Source organism: Periplaneta americana, chromosome 15 (genome assembly GCF_040183065.1).
Source record: "Periplaneta americana isolate PAMFEO1 chromosome 15, P.americana_PAMFEO1_priV1, whole genome shotgun sequence".
NCBI classification, from domain to species: Eukaryota; Metazoa; Arthropoda; class Insecta; order Blattodea; family Blattidae; genus Periplaneta; species Periplaneta americana.
Genome location: NC_091131.1, coordinates 105178880 through 105204375, shown reverse-complemented (window position 1 = coordinate 105204375; position 25496 = coordinate 105178880). Strand labels below are relative to the sequence as shown.

General features: G+C 37.2%; 1 protein-coding gene and 2 non-coding genes across 3 annotated transcripts in view; all 3 read right to left on the bottom strand.

Annotated features, from left to right (window-relative positions):
• The window catches only part of spg (dedicator of cytokinesis spg), a 657455-nt gene that overhangs the window by 426385 nt on the left and 205574 nt on the right, over positions 1–25496 (bottom strand). The window lies entirely within an intron of this gene.
• On the bottom strand, positions 12817–12889 carry TRNAR-UCU (transfer RNA arginine (anticodon UCU)). The gene has a single exon. It is a non-coding gene; the product is annotated as a tRNA-Arg (tRNA).
• On the bottom strand, positions 19723–19795 carry TRNAR-UCU (transfer RNA arginine (anticodon UCU)). Its single transcript has one exon. It is a non-coding gene; the product is annotated as a tRNA-Arg (tRNA).

Sequence of the window (25496 nt, the reverse complement as noted above, 5' to 3'; positions counted from 1 at the left end):
CCTATAACTTCCCTGATCATGTCTTATACTTATAGGTTGAAATAAAGCCAGATATATTCGTTATTTTCTTAGTTTTTTAGCATAAATATTTTAAATAAGAAAAGTGAAAAATCCTTCAAATAACTGTCTTACTTGACCTAAATAATGATAGAATAAATTACATTAGGTCAATGACGCAATCAAAAAGTGACAAGCGCTTTCTCCAATTAATGGCATCATCAGGTCTGTACAATTATTATAATAATAATAATAATAATAATAATAATAATAATAATAATAATAATAATAATAAAATTACAGAAGACGTTCAAAGAGCGAACACAAATACTTGTGAATTGTTGTAAGAAGGAGTGCAGTTGATGTTAGAATTCAGGGGAGAATTGGCAACATTTATGTATGTCTCAGAAAGCTAAAACACAGATTACCCCATCTCTCAGTGGACAGAAAATGTTGGGGGACCGTCTTACTTCAAAAGCCAACCGCTCAGCGTGCGGTAGCCTCTATCTTTAACTGGTGATGCACAGAACGATCCTATTGTACCAACATGGTAACACTTATGAGAAGAATAGGCCAGGAAATAATGGGTTAGGGTTGCAAGTTTCTTTCCCCCTCGATTGCATACATCGCCGATTAGCTACATAGTACATTTATCAGACTTCAGATGCATACAAACAATATTGTTTTTCCTCTGACATATCATCAAGTGATATTGATTGATAATAGATATACATATCAGCCAGAACCTCAATCAGAGATGTAACCAGTCGTATACATTACTAATTTATCTACATGTTGTGGATTTTGTTTGAAGAAAATAAATTTGTAATAAGATTGGTAAAATTTAGTTTATTTTATATTCCAGGATATCACGTGATCATATTATACAGAGTCCGCCAAAAAATGTATACACTCTTTGTCAGACTATATCGGGATATTGATATTGTCAATTGATTTGAATTAAGAGTATGTTGATGTATGGTCTTTCGCTCAACAGATGTTGGTACTTTCATTACGATAGTGAGAAAACAAAATGGCTGGAGCACGCTTGACGTTCGAGCAGCGAAAATGCATTTTGAAGTGATTTATTAGGTTTGATAATGCCGTTGAAGTGCAGCGTCAGTTGAGGCAGCAGTACGAAAAAGAACCCCCAATTCGCCTAAAAATTAAACGCATTATTGACAAGTATGAGGCGCATTGAACGATTTCAGATATTCACAAAGGAAGATCAGGAAGACTGCGTACAGTTACAAGTTCTGCTTCGTCGGCTCTCGTGTTGGAAAGGTCTGTTACTTCTCCACAGAAGTCTGCTACGCAATGTGCACGTGAAGTGGGGATTAGCAGTACAAGTGTACGACGAATTCTGAAAGCTGCTAAGTGGAGAGTTTACATCTTACGATTACTGCACACGATTAATGATGACGATCCTGATCGTCGAATGCAATTTTGCGAATGGTAGTCTATCAGCAAATGGTAAGTGAATATGAACAATTTGTGACGAAGGGAGCGTGGTCTAATGAGGCCCAGTTTAAAGTTACTGGAACAGTGAATCGGCATAACTGCGTATACTGGACATTGGAAAATCCGCATATGCATAAGGCGGTCAATCTACCAGGGGTTCATGTGTGGTGTGGACTATCATCTAGGGGCTTAGTAGGACCCTTTTTCTTTGTTGGTACTGTCACTGCAGAAGTATACCTCGAAATGTAACGCACAACAATTTTACCAGGTGTACGTGCGCTTTATGGAGCTGATGATGAGGTCTTCTACCAACAGGACGGAGCGCCATCACACTATCGCCGTACGAGCTTTTCTGGATATGACAATCTGCAGGAACACAGGATTGGACGAAGAGGGCCCATTGAGTTCCCCCCACGGTCGCCAGATCTAACCCCTATGGATTTTTACTTGTGGGGAACTGTGAAAGATCAAGTCTATCGACGTAAACCGAGCACGCTGGAGGACCTTCGCCAGGAGATTACAGCGGCATGTGCAGCGATCTCCATTGAAACACTGACCGACGTAGCTGCGGCGACTGCGCGTCGTTGCGTTATGTCTGGCCGCCAACGGCGAACATTTTGAACATCTAAAGTAAGTATTTAACTAAAGACAGTACTAGGCCCTACTTGTGTTATCAGTATTCGAATGTAAAACAAACACATAATAAATAGTTTTCGTTCCTTAAAGAGTGTATCCATTTTTTGGCGGACTCTGTAGAAACGTAAAATCAACAAGCATTTTTGTTATCGCCATATGACTCATTTGCATAATGTAGGAAGAAGATTCTTCTTATACCAGAGGATATTGAAGAAGCGGCCGAGAGAGCCACTACAGACTCATTGCCGGAAAAATCTAGTTGTACAGAATCTGTTGTTGGAGGTTTTATGCATTCTGATAGGGTTGATAACCGTATTTGTGAAGAAAATATAGTCAATTAATAATCCATGTCTAGAGTTTTGTATATGAAAATAATGTGACATAACAAAACCGCAGTGAGCCACGTATCCAACCGGTTTCAGAGACATTGAACCATCGGTTTCCGTAACGGGGCTGGATTTAGAGTATCTGAATGACAATGGAGGAATTACTGGTCAATTGCTTTCGATACACGGTGTTATTAATAAGATGTTGCCGCTGGGATTCGCTATTGTTATGTATATTTTAACACTAAATTATGCTGTATGGAATCACTAATGGATGGTTGCCTCATACAAGATCGAAGAGGACAGATGGACGGACAACTAATATCCTGTCATCATGGGGATACCAGTTTCGTATACGGTAAGAAGACGTTGCTGTAACGACAATGTTCAGTGGACCAAATCCGTGAATGTCTATGAATAGAGAATTATTTTTTCTGACACAGATCATGAAATCCGTGGCACATCTCAGATAACAGTATGCTCTTTTTATTATAACTTCTGAATTTGTTACTATATGTGACCCGTTGCGCGGAAAGGGACCTGAAGTCGTGGATGGAAATTTTACAGGAGAACAAAATAATGAGTTTGCGGTGTAAAAACTGCATTTCTATGTTTTGACATCTTCCGCTATTTGTACGTTTTCTTTACATAATAAACTAGGACGTAGTTTTATTATTTGCCACAAAATCGCGCAAAATGAGTTTTACTGACTGAATGCCGACAGCAGAAAAGGGACCAAAGTCGTTTATGGGATTATAACATTGCCGGAAATTGAAGGGTTCAGAGCCATAGTGGCCCAAGCGCCATTTATTAAAAACGGGAAAAGCAAGGGTTAAAGTTAGGTGAATACCATAGTTTAATGAAGATTAACATATCATTCAGTTTTAATGTGCTTACGTTGTATTATTTGCTATATGTTTCATTGAATTATGGTAGTAACTTAATTTTAATCCTGTTTCCTCCGTTTTTAATATATGGCGCTTGGCCCACTATGGCTCTGAACCCTTTAATTAATATAGAAGGTTTAAGTGACGAATTTCAAACTTTTTAAAGGGGCTACTGATTATTTTACGTCACGTGACAGTGAAAGTGAAACAGAAAGTGACGTGGAGAATGAAAAATCTGATGGCCAGTTAGAAGACATTGTTTCAATTATTGTGTTAAGTTCTTTATATTTTCAGTATGTAATTTATTTCATATCAATTCCATGCTGTAACTTAATGTTTAATGTGTGTTGTATTTCATATTAATCTGTTTATGTTCACTTTACGTTCAACACATTTTGCGAAAAATTTACTTTTAGATTATCAATGAAACAGTGTGCAACATACTAATACATAAATAAGCAATTTTAATGTTATTTCTACCTCTTATTTCATGTATAACTCATAATAACTACACAGTGTTTCTTAAAATATACTTAAATATTTCTTACAGTTGTTAAGAAAAGAGAGAAAACTTTAACTGCATTTTTCTCGAAAAGTACAAAATGTAATATCAACATTCAATAAGTAATATATTAAAAACTATAGCACCTAGAACCATGACGTTTATTAATGCTCAATATTTCATCCTCTTTTTGAAACCATAAAATACAAAATAATGAAAAATACTACTTTAGGTCCCATTTCTTGCAACAGGTCACATTTTTATATTTTTCCATTTATTAAACTTCATATTATCATCGTAATCATTATCATCATCATGTCTTCAAAGACTGCGTCTTTTGACTTGATCCAGCCTCAATACTAAGAATACTGAAAGCCGAAGCCAGACATTCTCTATACTTGGACTCGTTTGTTACTCATGTGGTCATCATGATATAACATCATTGCTTGAGAAGACAAGATGACAAAGTTAAACGAAAGGCCTACACAATGAGACTCTATTGAAGACATTTAATTAATTTTTTACACCTATCATTTATTTGTACATAACAATAAGAGAACACAGATACACGAACATAATAATACTACAGCTAAGACTACTATGAACAAATAGATTTTGTCATGATAAATTACAGGTAATTTAATTACCACTAACAACACAATATTTAACAATAATAATTAACAGAGTGGTTTTATCCTACTTAAGAATTTTAATTAATGCTTTAATTTAGAGCAATATTATCCAGGGGCGTATTTTGCGGACTACCGGGGCTACCGGCGGTAGCCCAAGGAAATTACAAAAGAAAAAGTTTATAATATAACATTTTTTTTGTAATAATTTTGTATTATTAGTTTTACCATAGTAATTAAAATTAAAGTAATTGTTAGATTTATATGCGCTCTCTGCTCTCGAAAAGAAACAAGTTGTCAAGGCGGCATCGCTGGAGAAACCGCTTGCTACGTGAGGTAGCCTCAGGCTACTAGCCTGTGACCGTACCGCGCACGCTGTCCTGTCGCACAACTGCCCGTCCCCCCCCCCGCTCCCTTCTGTTTCTATCGTGCAGTGTAGGCGGGCGAGTTGCCGCTCTCGTGATCGGTTTCTTCGAAGGCGCGAAGCAGCAATACGCTTAGTACGCTAGCAATTGAATGTGATTGTGTTCTTGCAGTGCATTATTTTAAATCTGTGATTTGTTCGAGTGTCTAAGAGTTATATTAATTGTGAATTATTAAGTTTTTAATTTCCCAATTAAGTGATATTGTGAAAAATATGGCAGAACAAGTTTCTGGAGAGGTTTGTGTTGAAAATGACTGTGTAATAGAAGGTTTATTAAAAGTGCCCTTTAACCGTCGTACATAACAACGAGAAAGTTGAAATTGTGAAAATGGAAAGACCAACTCCTGAGTTAAATTTGTCCATGGACGTAAAAGAAAAACAGCGAGAGTACACACGCCATTTCACTTCAACATCATATGGTAAGTGGAATTGGTTGTGTGGTACTTCTAAATTGTCTAAACTATTTTGCTGGCCATGTTTGTTATTTAGTCGCGAAACTAATGTGTGGTCAAAAGAGGGGTTTTCTAATATGAACTCCCTTCGAACGGCAGTCCCAGAATACGACAAATCAAAAGCTCATATTTGTAGTAGCATGAACTTTGCAAACTTTGGGAAGACAAGAATTGATTTACAGCTAGATAAGCAAAAAGCTCTACACATCAACCAACACAATGCTCTTGTGAAAAAAAAATCGGGAGATTTTACTGGATCTTATTAACGCAGTTTGCTTTCTAGGAAAACAAGAGAGTGTGGTCATAACGAGAGTGTGGAATCAGACAATATAGGAAATTATATTGAATATTTAAGTTCCTTAAGTGAATTTGACCATTTACTGGCCATTCATCTTGAGAGTTCAACAGTATTCGTGGTACTTCTCTCGCAATTCAGAATGACTTAATATTTGCTATAAGTGGGGCTATGATAAAGAACATAAAACCTTTTGTGGCCATTGTTGTTGATGAAACAAGTTACTGCTCTAATCAGAGTCAATTGTCCACTGTTTTAAGATACGTCGACAGTACTGCCAATGTTCAAGAACGGTTTATAGGATTCGGACAAAACTGCTGCTGCTTTGTTTCAGCATTTGGAAGGTGTTATAGCAGAATACAATGTCGGCAATAAGTTAATTGCACAGACATACGATGGTGCTTCAGTTATGGCGGGAAATATTACTGGCTTAAAAACAAAAGTTCAAGAAAAGTATCCTCAAGCACTATTTGTCCATTGTTACAGCCATGTTCTCAATTTAGTTTTGCAACAAACTACTTCATCCATTCCAGAATGCCACATTTTTTTCAAAACACTGTCGGGTTTAGCTGCATTTTTCTCATCATCTCCTAAAAGATCAGAAAACTCAAGGAATTTATGAACATGAAACTCACAAAAGCAGCACCAACTACATTGAATTTTACATCTCGGCTTGTAAATACAGTAAAGGAATACAGAGAAAAACGCACTGCTTTCTTTAAAAATATCATTTGTAATGACTCTGAAGAAAACTGGGATGATGCTGTAAATGTGCAGGCTCAAGGATATTTGAATTTTTTCACACAGTTTCAGAATATATTTCTTCTTGAAGTCTATGCTAGAGTGTTCACACATACAGATGTGCTCTACAATATTCTTCAGACAAAAAGTCTAGACATAGCATACTACTTGCAAGAGGTATCAAAGTTAAAAAAAAAAAATACTATATCCGAGTTCAGATGTAGTGGGTTTCCGTCCATATGGAGTAATATGGAAAATGAAAATTCTTTAGCCAATACAATGGAACCACCATTAAAGCGAAGAAAAGGAGATGATGAATTGAAATACAGGCAGCTGTACTACAGCATACTAGATCGTATGCACATGGAAATTACTGACAGGTTTTCTGATTATGGAAAGCTTCAGTTCACACATCTTCTAGATCCTCAAAAATTTTCTGCTTATAGAGAAAACTTCCCGAATTAGGCACTAAACAAATTATTTCAGTCCTATAACAGTCACTTTGATAAAGTACGTTTGAAAAATGAATTAAGTGTAATATATTCAGCAGAAGTCTTTGATTTTTCGAACAAACCTATCCATGAAATATTATCTGCCATATATGAAAACCAGCTGAACCAAGTTATTCCTGAAGTCCTTAAATTGGCAACATTAATTGTGACAATACCAGCTACGTCAGCATCGGTACAAAGAACATTTTCTGCGTTGAAGAGAATAAAATCCTACTGTAGATCAACTCATACACAAGAACGTTTATCCGGCTTGGCACTAATATCCATTGAAAAGTCATTTCTACAGAAACTTTGCAAGTGGCCCAACTGTAATTTCAAGGACGAAGTCATCAACGTATTTTCGTCCCAATCAAGACGTCTGGAATTCACATAAATATGTAAGGAATTTTATTATAGGGATTTTAAAATATATTTTGTGTAATAATAGGGTCAGTGGTAGCCCAAACCCTTTAACCAGTATACGCCACTGATATTATCTAAACACATAGCAAACTGTCTTATACAAAATAAAATTTGATTTTATTAATTTTAATTTTAATTAATTATTTACAATTTAATATTTAATCTTTTCTTTCGATTGATGCTGTAAGTGCGTGATAAATAAAGAGAAACACATAATATAAAGTAATAATTCAATTAATGCTTTCTTCAAGATATTCTATGTATTGGGACGTAAAAGGCGATGATATGGCAATACAGACAAAAAAAAGCGATGATGGACTAACAAGGACATATAAAACTGAAGTAGCCTACTCGAGTAGAATCTATCTCGCAGACAGTGTCAGTTACAAATAACGAAATATTCACTACGCCCATTATTATTATTATTATTATTATTATTATTATTATTATTATTATTATTATTATTATTAGACAAAAAAGGGTCATATAGGGATCATAAATGTCCACCTCTCAGCCACGAATCGAAATCTGGTTTGTTATATCTGTAGCAGAAATGACCCAAAGAAAAGAACCTGTGCACATACTAACAGATGCCACTTCCTTTGTGGCTATATAAAAAAAATCGTATCGGAAAACTATGGAATCCTTCTGCTGGGCATCGATCCATTGAGGGAAGAAAAAATAAAATTACGTTTCATTGTCTCTGAAGAATAAGACGAAGGTTATCCGCCAAATTCTGGTTCTGCTACATGAGAATGCGCTCTATTTTAACATTTTATAAAATAGCGTCATACCCCACCTTGAAGTAGCTGGCATTGCTCTCACGAGGATGCCAGCTTGCAGGAAGTGTCATTTGGCACCGCGGGTGAAAAATTATGCAGACCATTAAAATACCTCACAACTGCGGGAGGGTTCTTGCGTAAAGATTAAGGCAAAAGTAGATTCAGAATGGGTCTCCAGCCAATGCTTCGCTTGACTTTTTGAGAGCCGGACCGAGATGGATCCATGCCTTTAGGCTTACTTTGGCCTATTCAACGCCCAATATAGTGATGATTATCTAAGTCCGACAGGTGGCCTGCATGGCATTCATTAACCCGATTCTGACAGGTAGGCCATCCTGTCTCAGCATCTGATAGAGCCAGGTCCCATCCTCAGACGATACTGATAAATCTCAGAGGCAGGAGCCTCAACCCTTTCTTTATCAGCAACGGAAATCCGTATTGCATCCGAGACTTCACTGAAGCCTATTTTTAACTATTCTGTGTAGACGACAGATGAAATGGGAAGAGTTGAAAAGTGTTGGCGAAATGAACGAGGGTTTACCTCGAGAAAAATACTCTGCAATGTCTGCTTTCATTCATTCATTCATAGTGTTCTGCCCAAGGTCAGGTCTTTCACCGCAAATCCAGCATTATCCACTCTCATATTTTCTGCCTTCCTCTTATTCACAGATTAAATTCAACACGAGTGAGAAATGACAAGTTTGTCCTGTCAGGGACAGAATTCCTTTACATGTCGTCGTAAATCTACAACTCGGGTTTCCTAGCTTTGGTTCCCCCTGGAAGCCATGCTAAGAATTTTATCGCTTTTTTTAAATCCAAAGCCCTCGCTCGGACAGGTATAAACCCACGAACCTCGGATCCTATGGTTAGCATGGTAACGGATAGACTACCCACTGGTCCATACCTGTGAGTAAAGGTTAGCGCGTCTGATCACGAAACCAGATGGCCCCGGTTCGAATCCCGGTCGGGGCAAGTTACCTGGTTTTTCCAGGGTTTTCCCTCAACCGAATCATATGAGCAAATGCTAGGTAACTTTCGGTGCTGGGCCCCGCACTGATTGCACCGAAATTATTATCCTCAATTCATTCAGACGTTAAATAACCTGATACAGCGTCATAAAATAACTCACAAAAAAAAAAACAAACAAACAAATAAACCACCGACTGCGACCTGTATGAATTTTGCACGTATAGGGTTACCCCTCAAATATGCACACTATTTATGTAATTCCGGTCATAATGCAGACATACCATCACAATACCACACCTACCTAACCAGCTCCTCTCGACTAGCCACCACGCAGCCCTGACCTCACAACCTGTGACAATGCTCTGTGGGGTTTCATCAAGATCATTGTTGCACAGAAACGGTACGACACCATTGATGAATTGAACAACGTCTTGCAATGCGCTTTCCAACAGATTACACCAGCAATACTGAGACGAATATAACACTGAACCTGGCGATGCATTATTTTGTGTGAGGAGAATGATGGGGGACATACTGACTCTTTGGACACTTAGGACATACAGTTAGTGTAAAGTGGATACATATATCTGCATTATGACCGGAATTACATCAATAGTGTGCATATTTGAGGTATTTATAGGGGGGGGGGTTAAAGGGACTTGTGCCCTGTACAATAAAGAAAGTTACACAGGAATATCAATAAACTCTTCATCTAATATGTGTAATTTTAATTACTTCATACCGAAGATGTTAACATTTTCCGTGACCAGTTTCTACATTTACGAATTAATTATAGAGAGAACAGAGGGAAGACAATCTGCAAGTTACGAGTAGCTCGCAAGGCTAACACGCTCCCCCTTCATACAATTCAGTGAATTATATGAGCTCTAAGCCCGTGTAGATAAAGATTTCCACGCGAGAAATTCTCTGAAAGGGATGTAACCCATTAGAACAGGCAACATAAAGAAGATGGAGGGTCTTTCACTAAGAAAGTCGTCTCATCCAGCTTCTCCAACCACAGGTCCTTGTCGCTCCTTAATTATTCTTCACCAGATCGTCAGAATATGAACCGGTGATTTTTGTAAAGTTTCACCTTGCATTCTCTCCTGGGTGCTGACACGTCTTGCATATTCGCATCAACATTGACCAAACTTGATCTAGGGTAAAATATATAAGTATTATATAGGATTCAAAGCCAAAAGAGCCACAGAAGATTTGTTTTCGAAAACAAACCTGTAACCGCGATTAAAAAGATTATATATTTCTGAAATGCAATTGAAATTTAGAACTCGCGGCGTTTCTTCCGACCGCCTTGCCTTAGCCTTAGCCATCGAACATCACACCTGTTAAGATGGTACACAGCGAACGAACAACGAACGAATGATGAAACGAAACTTCGTTCTTCGTTCGATGTTTGGAGCAACGTACAAATCATCAGCAAATGGTCAGAAAACATTCACGTTCGCTGATTATCCGCAATAATGGCAGACGAAGATATAATTATAGCAAGTGCAGCCGTTGTCATTATAGGCAGTTTAACAAAAAGAAAGTTAAAAACCAAAAGGCGATGGTGGCAGACGCCACTCTACGAAAGTCGCAATCAATATAGAGGCATGATTTACGTCGAATGGAATCGGGACAGTTTCACAACTTCTGACGCATTTCAGAAACAGACTTCGAAATATTACTATGTAAAATAGGGCCAAAGAAAGACACAGGCTGGCGAGAAGCAATACCTATTCAGGAAAGGCTAGCATTAACACTTCGACATCTCGCTACAGGAGATTCGTATACAAGTTTCATGTATTTATTCAAAGTGTCGAAACAGCTGATTACCAGGATTGTTCCAGATGTATGTACAGCTATAATTGAGGAACTGGAAGATTTTATTAAGGTACGACTGCAAGAAGGGGAAAGTTTCAATATACGGATACCTCACTGACAATAATTATCTTAAAATACTAAAAAGAGAGATTTGTCTGTGTTTGTCGAATGCGCATCATGTTTACAAAAAGACACTTTTCAGTGCCAATAATTCATTTTGTGTGCAGAAGGTTGGAACTTTGTTTTTTCTGGGCGTGAACTTGTCCAAAAGGAACAACATATGTTTATACTCGAACCAAGTTCCACTTCATTACTCCCCATTCCAGATCTTTTTGTGGACTTGTCTTTCCCTTCGGAATGATGTCAGTAGGGACTCAATTTTCTTTTTCACTTCTGCTCCCTACAATAAACAACAAATATGTAGGCCTATCCACTGAAAACAAATAAACAAAAATCATTTTCAAATTTTGCACGTGTTTGACTCGCCTACCTTTCAGCTGAACATCTTTCCAATAGCTTCCCAAACATCATGTTTTCTTACTTTATTGTGGCAAGTCGGATGCTCCCTATATGCATTAATAAGATTTATAACAACGTCTTCCGTCCACTCCAGTTTCGACATCCTGTTGGTGAAATTGAACTAAGCGCTGCGTTCTGCTACGAACTACAAACTAGTGGCAAATCCCCTTCACAACGAATATCAACTTACTTTGATGTACCGACAAGCGACGGATCACTTCCGAAGGCAAACCAAACGATCGGTTTGCCTTTGCTTCGACGTACACACGTTCCTATTTCAATCAGCGAATGCATTCGTTGTCGCTCGTTCGCTAAGTGTGTACGCACCTTTACACGAGCGATTTTTCTCGACTCCACTTGCAATGCGAAAGGACAAAGTTCCTTTCAATGTGCAGGATTACACCTTCCGCCATTTCTTTCTTCGTCCTACAGTCGTGCTTTTCAGCACTTCCCTCCCTTATCTGGTACCTAAGAAGATACGTCCACTTTCGGCTTTCCCCTTCAAAATTTTCTAGAGCTCCTTCAGTGGAGCAGCGTAACCCGAAGTGAGACAAGTGGCCAACAGGCTTGGAGCTCACATACTCAGTTTCTCTCAGCCCAAACTCCACTTGCAAGGACGCTTTTCGCGTTACTTTTAAATTTTTCCTCCCATTTCCCCTCTCTTTCAATTACATTTAATTCAAATTATAAAACACTTTAACATTAAGGATTTTAGAGAGTAAAGTTTCCAGCTGAGACAGCAAGGATACACGACGCAGTTCCGCTTTGTATGTGAGAAACAGTTGACTATTGTCTCGCAACGGTAGCGAGTTGAGTCCCTGTTAATTACTGACGTCTTACAAGAGCAGGAAATGAAATTTTCTAGAGACTCAGATCAAGATCGACTACAATGCAAATGATTACAATCTAACCTGATGTGTTATGCACATGTAACACACCGTTTCTGATGAGTATAATCTCATTCTACAGTAGTAAGATATTATTTGTATTTTAAAGAATAAGAACTTTCTTACCATACGTTTTACTCATGTTTCAAAAATTTATTTCCATTATAATACTGCGAACAGTATTACCGCTTAGAGTTTATTTCTTGGAACTCTATTATTCAAAAGACACACTTTGACGAAATTAGAGGGTAAAGTTTCGTTTTCTGGATTGCAGACAAAATGCATTCTCTATAATTCCAAAATTAATATTTGACTTACTTTATAAAGTATGGAGTTTAAACAGACGCATACATACATTCTGGAAAATTTACACGAGATAGTTATAAAGCATTGAAATGTCTAGTGAATACTAGCGGTTAGAAAACGAATACCTACATGCTTTGTTAACTAGTATTATTATTCACATCTTTCGTTCTTATTTCTTTTCTTTCCTCAACACGTTTATGGCTTTGAAAAAATCTACTTTGAACAAAATGTATATAAAAAAAAACTAATGGCTTTAAAAATAATTCATCCCTTGTGGGGATCGAACCCACGACCTTTGGATTAGAAGTCCAACGCGCTATCCTCTGCGCCAAAGGGACGATGTCCAAAACTAACATTTGCATTACTTATGACATATACAGTAAGTAATTTTATGACCGTGCTTTAATAGCTGTAACGAAGTAAACATTTTACGCTCGCGACGTAGTAGCAAGGTCAATGGAAAGAAAATCTCTTGGTTTTGATTTTATAATAATTTTATAATAATTTATTTCATCTGACAGATTCTAAACATTTCACATTTGTTCTTTCAAATATTCACCAATGTGTAAGGAACGCTTTTACAATTCAGCGGAATTTTCTCTTAAGAGCACCATCTAGTCCACCGCTGTGAAGTAGGCCTAACGTTAGCATACCTGACCGTGAAACGTGTTGGCCGGGGTTCAAATCCTGATTGGGACAAATTACCTGGTTGAGGTTTTTCCGGGGTTTTCCCTCATTCCATTAAGAGCAAATGCTGGGTAACTTTCGGCGCTGGACCCCAGACTCATTTCGCTGGTATTATCACCTTCAACTCATTCAGACGATAACCGTAGCAGTTGATATAGCATCATAAAATAATCAATTAAAAAAGAAGAAAACTATCTCTCGGACTTCCGTACATAGTCATGTTTGGACTTTAAAATATTTCGCAAATAGTAGAAATAATTCTGCATTTAACAATTAATTTCTCCGAGACACGAATTGTACGCATAATGCACTGTCTATTTACGTAAAGATTAATTTTTGCTCCTACAGAATTTATGTGTTATGGTAACAATGGTTATTAGAGGAGAAAAATTCGCTCCGGCGCCGGGGATCGAATCCGGGTCCTTGGTTCTACGTATAATGGCAGTTGATTTAATACAGCATGATTCATATAAAACTCATGATTTTAATTATATATTTAACAAGGAGGATGCTAGTAACGTTGTATTGTGTCTTAAATGTACATAAACTCTGGGATATTACTTTGTCTTTACATTAAATGCTGCAATTACTGTGCATTGTCCTTTTTAAGGATCCTCTAAATTAAAAATTTAACGAATTACAAAAATTAAATCAAATATCAATTGTCAGAGCTTCATCTACCACACATACAGGAGAATTATTTCCTTTGTGAAGTTGTAATATTGTATACTATAGGAATCCGACAAGGAAAACTCAGTGCGCAGAAACCAGCGCAGATGACGTATGCTCCCGTTCTCAGCACGCTCTCAGGCCTACTGAAGGGGGGTAAGAGGGATATAGCATGCGAGCCGCAAGGAGTCCGAGCTGAGTTTTGCTTGTAGGATACTTAGGCTGGTATTCATAGTCGACACTTTCGATTAAAGTGTCCTTTGGAAGACGCAAAGTATCACTTTTCCGTTGCACAGTCGACACTTTGGTGCAAAGGAACACTTTGGATAAAAGTGTAGTTCCGACCACACTTTGAGCCGAAAGTGACACTTTGTAGAAAAATGGCGGACGTCTTGGAAGTTGTCGAATTATTAGAACGTGCGGAAGAGATGGCACAATTAGTGGACAATGTACAAATTAGAGATAGGCCTAAAGACAATCCCGTGGAATTTTATAATGATATAGAATTTTAAAAAACGGTTCCGATTTGATAAAGAAACTTATTGAGATTGCTTATATTTTCGATGACTGGTTGACAAAAACGAATAATAGACGTTTGCCAGTGCCTCCAATAATACAGTTATTGACTGCATTAAAATTTTATGCTACAGATATGTACCATACATTAATATATATAATATTATAGTTCAGGTATTTCTGTAGTAACATTCGTATATTTATAACCTCAATTCGATGAAGTGATACGTAGGTAGTTATGCCTATATAGCCTATTTTTTATTACTGAAACGAATTTTTTAACTTAAATAATATTAAACTAACTTCAATCTAATGTAGGCATAACTATCTTAAATCAGCATTGAGAGACCTCACGTGCCTGCCTTCTAAGCAGATTCCATAATTATATTGGGTTTAAATGATTTTGATTATTGTTGACGACCTGTATTTTGAGATAAGATTTATCTAGATGTTGATATAATCATTACTGTTTTGATACTGGTAATATATATTTTCATGCCGGTAAGCAATACATCTACTTTCTCTAGTTCATGTGCAGTCATAACCTCACCATGAAAAGAGATCTCATACTATTAGGCCTATTTTGTTTTGCATTGTAGAAGCATTTGGCATTCAAAATATTCCTGAAGAGCAGGCAATAATGGAAACGAGAGAGAGAAAATAGTAGTAGTAGTAGTAGTAGTAGTAGTAGTAGTAGTAGTAGTAGTAGTAGTAGTAGTAGTAGTAGTAATAATAGCAGTAGTAATGTGTTTATTACATTCTTTTTTTACTTCTATTCACTATTCACGAAAAAGACAAAAATGAAAATAACGAAAATAACACGATATATCAATGAAGCAGATACGTATAAAACCTAACCTAACGATATAAATTTAATGATTGTATACATACATACATACATACATACAGAAAACTTAACCTACTCAGTCCAACTCAACCGAACTATATAAACTAATAGAAGATATGTAGACTACAAAATCTAACCGAACTATATAAATCAGTGGAACGGATATATACAAAATCTAACTTAGCGATATAAATCAATGAAAAAGATATGTAGAGAACCTAATCTAACTATATAAATTAATGATCAGTTATGTACTGTACAAAACCTAACCTAATTTCACCAGCAGTATCACTAATTATTTAATAAAATGTCATATATCTGAACTGACTGAAATAATCTAAACTATCGGCAACAAAAACTATAAACTGAAATAAAGCAACTTTAAATATATATTTTCTTTCTCGCGCGATCAATTAGGCTCCCAATTCAAATCACAAGCATTATAATTTGTAGGTTATACGTCATTAAATTGTTGTTTGTTCACTTGTTTTGAAAGGCATTGTGGGACTTTTGTTACCAACCAAATTGTAACTCTACACTTTGCTGGCGTAAAGTGACACTTTGTGAAGTGCACTTCTTCAATAGTCTATGAATACCACTAATATGAAAGAGCCACTTTCGTCAAAAGTGTCACTTTGCAAAGTGGTGATATAAAGTGTCGACTATGAATACCAGCCTTATTTACTTACTAGTATAGTCTCTCTTAAGGGGTGGGGGACGGGCTGGGACTGTTCTCGCACATAGGCCGCTTGGGTGGGCACTCTGTGTCGAGGATGGAATGCTGTGCATGCCCTAAGGCCCTCCTGCTCCAAGATCTCCCCTATGGGCCGCTCCTGTACTCACAGGCTGCAGAATCCCATTACCTTTCCGAGTAGGCACCACCACAGTCCCTAATTCCCGATCCCAAGAGGTACCATGGGCCTACGGGACAGCTCACGACACATAGCACTACCACCAGCAACTAATTAGCACTTACCGCAGGATCCCTTCAGCCTGTCACGCAGGCGGTCCGGATTCGATTTCCGGTTTGGCCTGGAATTTTTCATTGAAATGTCCATAGTGACACTTATAGCGGACAAGGTCACAATTGGGGTTCTCTCGTTCCCCCATATCAGACATAAACATCATTCCGGCAACACCTCGCCATTCCGTTATCATTCCATGTATTCCCCGGCTGGCTGGGTTCGTTCAGGGACGTCTGGAGTTGCCTGCTCGAAACCTATAAGCACGAGGGATGGGTTGGGAATGCGCCTAGCTTAAGGGTCAGCGCAATAGATCTAATAAGGTTGCAGTGCTGGATCGTCGTATGCTGGCCCTTAGTTTTTTTAACTTGGTTATTTAACGAGGTTGTATCAACTACGAAGTTATTTAGCGTCGATGGAATTGGTGATAGATTGGTCATAGATTACCTGACATTTGCCTTATGGTTGGGGAAAACCTCGGAAAAAAACCCAACCAGGCAATCAACCCAAGCGGGAATCAAAACAAAATTATATGTCTTTATTAAAATAAAATTCTATATCTAGCTTCAGAAGAGTTGCCCCGGAATTAATCCATATTTCATTACAGAATTAGAGTACGCAAAGTATGACATTGTAAATGACTTTGTATCACCAATAGAAGATAAGGATCTGAATGCATAACAGAGCTCAATTTATTTATTTAGGATTTATTTAGTAGATTTATTTCTACTGGCAGAGTTGAGGCCATAAAGCCTTATCTTCCACTGAACCAGTATTAGAACAATAGTAAATATAAAAATGACAGAAATACAGGAACGATAGATCTGCTATTGAGGAAATTTCAAGTTTCTCTATTGAAATCGATGCGCTGATTCCAGATCTGTAATCACATTTATCATAGGACGTCAGGTTTTTGAGTTATTAGACCGTAACATTAATAAATCTTACTATTCAGTAGGCCTACATATCTGTACCGTAAAGTCAGAGATATAAATTGAGGTTAGTTTATATATTTTTTGTAAGTTGTTATATTATATTATTTCAAGTACATTTTATAAGAAGCACTAAAAGTGCTTGAGATCTTTGCTTTTACGCTTATGATGGCAAGTGGTTGATCGCTGTAGGAACCAGCAGAAATCACCCATCATGCTCGGGTCGTATTGACTCTGGTACCTGAATTCCATCGTTGATATGTCCTGATGGAACTTCTCACCATGTTCGTCATTTACAGCAACGAGATTTGATGGAAAGAAGTCAAGGTGTGAATGAAGAAAGTGCATTTTTAACCCTCAACTGGTATCTATGGGTCAATATAGATCCATATTGCTTGATATCGTAATGTACACTTAAAAAGCGATACCAGTTGAGGGTTAAAGACATGCAACAACCTAGATTCTGAAATGCTCTAAGCATATTATATACCAGCTCAGCATAATTATCAGCTCGATAATTTCCTAAAAACCTAGTTGACACTAAGTACAAATGTGTCCCAAGCTTCGAGTTCAAGAGTACTCAGTTTTGACCTAAAAGTAATATTGTGACGAGATAGAAAAACACGGACTTCAGACCTGTAATCAGCACACTCAAATTAGGGTTGGTACACTTGTTTTTGTCTAGTAGCAAAATCACTGTAGACCAGTGCTATCCAATTCCAAACCAAAAAACTTTATACTTATATAGTCTCTGAGATGAGTTCAATTTAATCCATTATTGTAGATAAACTAAGCACTAAATCTAACACTGTATTAGAAGTGTTTATAAAGTTATCGTATTGTTACTTGACTTAATCACATTCGTATCATCTGCAAACAAGACTACCTGGGACAAATTATTTATGGTTGAGGTAAATCATTAACAGGACCAATAAACTAAAAACCAATACTAAACCCTGAAGAACTTCACATTTAGTACTTCTAAATTCTGAGTAACTTTGTAACTTGGTATATTTATTTCCACTAAAAACTAGCCTGAAAATATGAAAATAGTTTCGGCCGTCTACTGGTTTTCCTTACATTAAGCATTTTTGGCACTGATATATCGTCGGTTACTTATCAATGTATGTTTCTATCATTAATAACTAGCTACGAGTAACTATATTTTACCAGTACATTGTTTTCTTGTAACTTGTTCAGATACTTAATTTCTAATATCATTTACGCTACTGAAACCTGCTAATGATCCAAGAAATTCCATTCATTGGGCTTCCATAACTTTTTTTTTTCCATATGATCAGAGTTTTAGAACGCAAAAGTAATGTTGCTTTGCTTGTAAATTTGTAAAGTCTCAGTAATGTATTTTACATATTTTAATATATTCCAGTGGTACTACTAATTCTATATCATTAATATTCTTCGTATATTTCGTCTTTTGGTTTTTACAATTGTAATTTTAATATTTGAATTATGTTATAAAATATGCGACATTTTAACTTTCCACGTCGAAAAGCTGCATTCAAATTTCAACGATCCTGTGAGAGGAATTTTTATGGAAAAGAGCGCTGCGGCGGAAGTTAGTTTAGGGGCCGTTTCCTCTGCCATTTTTCCACCAATTTTCCACGACCATCCATTTATCACAGCCCTTGAAAGTAATGTCGTCTTTATCACACTGGCACACATCATGGCTTCATTTGTGACCAGTCGCTTGATATGAATAGATTACTAGAAGAATACAGTTACAAATGTATGAACCATAGCCAATGATGGTGGAGTTCAGAGCGCAGAAAATTTGTGGAAACCAGGAAACAAAACTTGCATTGAGAAATAACTGGATGAAATCAACAAGAAATTAAAGTGAATAATGGACGATCAAATGTAGTTATTTATCATATTAAAACGAAAATAAAACAAACCGTTGTCTCTTTGGGGAAGAGGAAAAAACCCGTTGGACTTGTCATCCAAAGGTCGTTGGTTCGGATCCTAGAAGGCAATGTGTTTTTATTTATAATGGTGAGAGTGTTTTAAGTTATTCGGTAGAGCGTGTACTATGTACTTAAAACCACTTTGAAATATAAATGCAGGTGAACATCAATATAGTGTGACACAAACTGTATTTTCCTAATTTGCCTTATTTGTAGCCCTACTAAAATAAGTCGTCAGCAATGTAACACGGTTGAAACAAATGGGCCTATACGCCTTATTAATTAGTCATTTCAGCCATTCTTGTTCGTTTATTTTTCTTTCGCTTACTTTTTAATACCTTACTTTTTTATATTCTTCTTTCTTTACGTCAACTTTCTTTCTTTTCTTATTCTTTAAATATTTGTAATTTCTTTTCATTGCCAACTTTGTTTCCTGCCTCCCTTCTTTACGTATTTCATTTGAACAACATTTCTTTCGATCTTTTACTTATTTACTTAGTTACTAATTCTTTCGTTCTTTTTTATTTATTACGAATTGGCTATAAAACAATATTTCAGCACGCTTCAGTCTTTTAAAAATTTGGATCTAAATAACACTCATATAAGAAGTCAATGAAGGCTTAAAAATAATTCCATCCCTTGTGGGGATCGAACCCACGACCTTTGGATTAGAAGTCCAACGCGCTATCCTCTGCGCCAAAGGGACCAGGTGAAATCACTCCACTTTTAGCTTATTCCTTGTTATGACCGTGCTTTACAGCTCTCTCAATGTAAAGCTACTACGCTGATAACATAATAAGGTCAATGGGAAGAAACTTATTCGAAGTGTACATGAAGCTCTTTGAACGGTTGTCTATGAACATTCTCATAATTATTGATCCTGATGGAAGAATCTGTCCAACATTAATAATTAACACAAATCTGCAGAAAAGTGACCATTCAAGTATTTGTTAATTCGGTAGAAAACGTTGGTTAAAATGGCGGACATCATCGAAGATGTGCGGCAGGTTAGGTTTGATTTGTCCAAGTTTTTGATATGCCTACCAAAAAAATGTATAGACCTAATATGCAAGACAATCCTAAAACCTCAACAAACCAATCCTAACCTGTCACTGATTCTCGATGATGCCATTGATGTCTGTCATATTGACCAACGTTTTCTATCGAATTACCAAATATTTTTGCGTAAAATGTTTAATGGGATAGACTGAACATTATAAAATCCAGGAAATATTAGAAAGAAATCTCGACTCTTCTCTACCTCTGACATAGCGGTATGACAGAACACAGTGAGAGACATGTGATGTAGGGTCAGCTTGACACTCGAAAGAAACTAACGGGATATCACACAGACGACGGATTACATGTCCTAACAACGTTCCCAACAATGTGTGTTTACGCGATGCCAGCTCTGGATTGACTAGCCAGTTTGACAGTAGATGAATTCCCAACTGGCCGGCTACTGGATAGAGCAGAGCTGGGCAGCAAGAGCGGATTCTACTCTCTCACGGGTAGCCATATGATTTCTCTTCATCCCCTTTCTTCCCCGCCGTACACCGCGCAGCGTTGATTCAGTGACGGATGAATATTAAGAGTCCCCGTTTAAAGTCTAGTTCCGCTTCCAACGCCCAGGCCTGGGATAGAGTAAACTAGCTCATATGACCTTGATCTGTTGTCCACTGTTATACTCAGGGTTAAATACATTCTATAAATTTACAGAGTCCTTATACATATTAACAAATTTAATTGTTTTCTTCTCACTCCAAATGCCCGACATTCTGTTTGATAATTACAAAATTATTACAAATAATTCACAAGAGAAAGACAAATTCGATTGTCCTGGACATGCCTACAATCCATCACCAAATGGCCGGTATGTTGTATACATTGTTTAAACCAGGAATGCCAAGTGCGGGCATATTGTACCCTCTGACAAGAAGTCTAAAAGCCTTTCGCTTACAGAATCGCATGCAGCTCCATCACCAACTGGACGGGGTGTTTCACACATTGTTTAAACCAGGAATGCCAAGTGCGGGCATATTGTACCCTCTGACAAGGAGTCTAAAGGCCTTTCGCTTACAGAATCGCATGCAGCTCCATCACCAACTGGACGGTGTGTTTCACACATTGTTTAAACCAGGAATGCCAAGTGCGGGCATATTGTACCAAAAGCCTTTCGCTTACAGAATCGCATGCAGCTCCATCACCAACTGGACGGTGTGTTTCACACATTGTTTAAACCAGGAATGCCAAGTGCGGGCATATTGTACCCTCTGACAATGAGTCTAAAGGCCTTTCGCTTACAGAATGGCACCCAGGTCCCATCACCAACTGCACGGTGTGTTGTATACATTGTTTAAACCAGAAATGTCAAGTGCGGTCATAGTGTACTCTCTGACAAAGTGGTTTTTCTGAAAGGAAAGAACAAGTACGATACTTGACTACATATTGAAGAAACTAGATTGAGTGAACTGTACGATGATATGTCATTGTAAGGGATATTAATGAAAATTTATGTAGGGTGTTTCAAAGAAAATGGACCGAAAGTAAACGAATTCTTAGGAAAGTTTTAGCTGAGAACAGTGAGCGGTTTAATTGTTCTGTAACTGTCCCGGAAAATGTGTTAAATGCAATTAGACCTTGTGATACACCCGTATCTTGTCCTGAACTAACACCTGGTCCCAGCAGAGGATGTCATAGGAACCTGTTTCAGAAAAGCAGCGAGAAATCTAAGATACGAGAAGTGGAGGCATTATTAGTAAGCTCATCAGATTACTTTACTATCAATTATTGTACAAATGACGAAATCATGTAAATAAATATGTTACCTTAATTTACATCTCTTTTTTTCTTTAGGATCGGAACTTTCGGCTCCTTCCGTTTCCTCTTCTGTGAAGACTATATAGAACTATTAACCAATTTATCACTATTACGGTAAAATTTAGAATAAAAAGATTACACATTTATGCCCTAAGTGGAACTAATGAGCACAAAGTTGATCATTTTTATTTTTAAATGAAGGGCATATGTTTGTGAACTATCCATAATATTGGGTTGATGCAAAAGTTCGTAGCGTTTTTTCGCTGTGACAAAAGTTTTTATTTGAGATGAATAGAAGACAGAAATTAATCAGTAATATATTCTCCTACATTATCTGTGACTCTCTGCCAACGCTGGAGTAGTTTTTCGATTCCGCGTCTGAAGAAATCTCCTGATTTGGAGTTAAAGAAGTCAAGTCAAGTTTGTAAAGAATCCTTGTTATCAAAAGATTTGCTTTGAAGGCTGTCGGATAGAGAACAGAAAAGGTGGAAATCTGAGGGCGCAAGATCGGCAGAATATGAGAGATGTGAAATCACCTCCCAGACATGCTCCTGGATAACTGCTTTCGTCATGTTAGCTGAGTGCGGGCGTACATTATCGTGTTGCAGCAGCACTTGATGCAGTCTTCCCGGTCGTTTTTCTTCAATTGCGGCCGCAAGGCGTCTGAGTTGTTGGCAATAAATTTCAGCAGTTATGGTTACATTCCTAGGAAGCAATTCGTAATACACAATGCCTTTTTTCCCCACAGACACATATCATCTCTGTAGATGGACACAAGCTTTTGTACAGGGAGCTGTGTATTGAAACGATAGAAACATTTTATTGCAGTGCTTTGTCCAATGGCATTCTTCCCATACACGGCACAAATGTTTCGAGCCGTCTCCGCTGCCTTTGCTTCTCTATTAAACTCAAACAGAAGAATATGACGGAAGTGTTGTTGTTGTTTTTTTTTTTTGACACTTCATCTTCTTCAGCCCACAAATAGCACAAACTTTCCTCGAACCCACAAAATTCAAGGCGTATTTACAACACTCCAAATAACAAATGACAAATGATAAACAATCTCCTAACAATGCAGTGTTCTGACGACGAACAAAAACGCTACGAACTTACGCATCAACCTAATAAAATAAATGTCACTCATAAACAACAGAATATAAAATTGAACTCTTATTACTGAATCACAGAATGAGACTGACACAGTACATGAATATCACGCGCTTTTGGTTGAGATTGTAAATACGATGACAGGAAGATGTAGGCTAATCAAAGTCTATCTTCCGCTTTCTGCACTCTTAACTTTTCAATTTAATACCGTAAAGATCCTATACTTTTTTAAGAAATTTCCCCCCCCCCCAAGCTAGATTGACTTTCTCGACCACTGTGCTTCGGTCCGTAAGTCGAGTATCAAATTTACGGCCAGACTCACAATAGACTCTGACAGGTCCGTTGTATTCAGTCGAGATAGCTGTTTCGTCGGAGAAAATTACTGTTTGAAAGCAAGTAATCTTTCCGGGGGGGGGGGGGAAGCTGTAGATCACTTAGTCTTTGTGATTAGTCTAGACTAGAGGGTTTCTATTGAGAGTAAGTAATTTAATCTCAGGACTCTTAGAAACTCCATTTCAACGTTACTTATTCAGGAAAATAACAAAAAAATAAAAACTCGCAGGTATAGGGCTCGAACCCGCTCCCTTCAACATGACTTATCAATATCCAAATTTCAATTTTACTGCACGATTTATATACTCGTATAGGCTATATCCATATATTATTTACAGTACATCCATTTTCTTCGCATCTTTTCAAATGCGTTTCAGAATAGGTTCAACACTCGAAATAGAACAATTTCAATAATTCCGTCAGCGTTCGCTTGTGTATCTACGCTCTGAGCCTCTATCTTGAACTTAGAACATTCAAGCGGGTTATTACTTTTTCTGGTAACTGCATATATATTTACATACTATGAAAATAAAGCCAGTTTTAAAGTTTAAAACTACAATTATATACTTTCTTTTGTGATCAGTCAGGTTTTTGTAGCCGCAAATCTGAGTTATTGTATAACATAAACGTTTACGAACAAACATTTACCTACTTCTTAAATATGTATGGAATACAACCGATACGATAGACAGGGGCCAGATTTATAAGGGAAGTACTAACAGGTGCATGAAGACTTAAAGCCGACTGTACACGAACTATGTATCTTATCTGTCCTTATCTCACAATATCAGTGCAATTTCCTTGAATTGCGGCCTTCGTAACTACAATGAAGCCTCCGTAAACATCTCCATGTTTAACCAACAAGATCATTCTCGACGTAGAAAGGTTAGTGACAGTGAATTGTGAAGTACGCAAATATTGTATGTTACTTCTAGGTGTGTAGTGTATTTACAAAAAGCTACAGCCTCGTCATATCTGTTCATACTTCCGCCTACCCGTATAGTACAGGGTTGGGCACCGAGAGCGATTCCAAACGCTAAACGGGGAAGCTTAATTAATATTTATCCGTCACGCCATCAATGCTGTGAGGTGTTCGGCGGGGAAGAAAGGGGCTGAAGAGAAGTCATACGGACCCCGTGAGAAAGTAGAATTCGCTCTTTGTGCCCAGCCATGGTGTAGTATAATCTGTTTCTGATGATGGTTGTTTTTTCTTTTTCCCAACCTACTTACCGTTTATAGAGTATTTTCTTGAGCGATTATTAAAAAACCAAGCCTAAATAAAATAATTTAATATCCCCGAATAAAAAGATGAACTTTCAATTCTCTAGACTACACAAAAAGGCGTACTCTACAATTTCAAAATTATACATTTGACTTCATTTATACACTGTATAAAAATACGGTTAAAAGTGGACACATGTGCACATTAAACAGATGTGGGCCTATATTGTAATCATTTCTAATATTTTGTACTTACGAAAATCGTCATTTAAAAATGACATGAATGTTAATAGTACATTATGCAACGAGCCTATAATGATAGTAATTAAGAAGCGAGTATGGTTGTTTATGAAACGAGCGCAAGCGAGTTTCATAATTTTCATACGAACTTCTTAATTACCATTATAGGCGAGTTTCATACGACTTTTTATGCTCGACCATATTTCTAACTTGAAATTATTCAGATGTATACATTTTATTTGTATCTGAGAAGATCGGAAGTGACCTTGTTCTAGGTCGTGAATTGTGAGATGTGCGCAGACGCGAAAGTATTGATTTTTTCCGAGGAACAATAATGTCATTGACCTTAATGTAATCCCGTTAAACTTGGTATAACCTTGATTATTGAATTCGACATTGAAAAACGAGATGACAAATTGAATTTATTTGAATATTATTTACAATGAACGCTAATTATTATAGTAACAGAACATAACCTTCTGCGACAGTATTGGATTTCCAGCCTCCGTGACTTTTCGCTAATTCTCTTTCGATTGCATATCCGAGAATAATCGATACTTGCGGTTTTATAACGGTACAAAACTGAGTTGTCATTGGCTGAAAACACCTGTACTTTAATGAGTAGGTGTACTTTAATGACATGCATTAAAGAACTGCTACCAGGTGTATAATTACTACATTTTGGC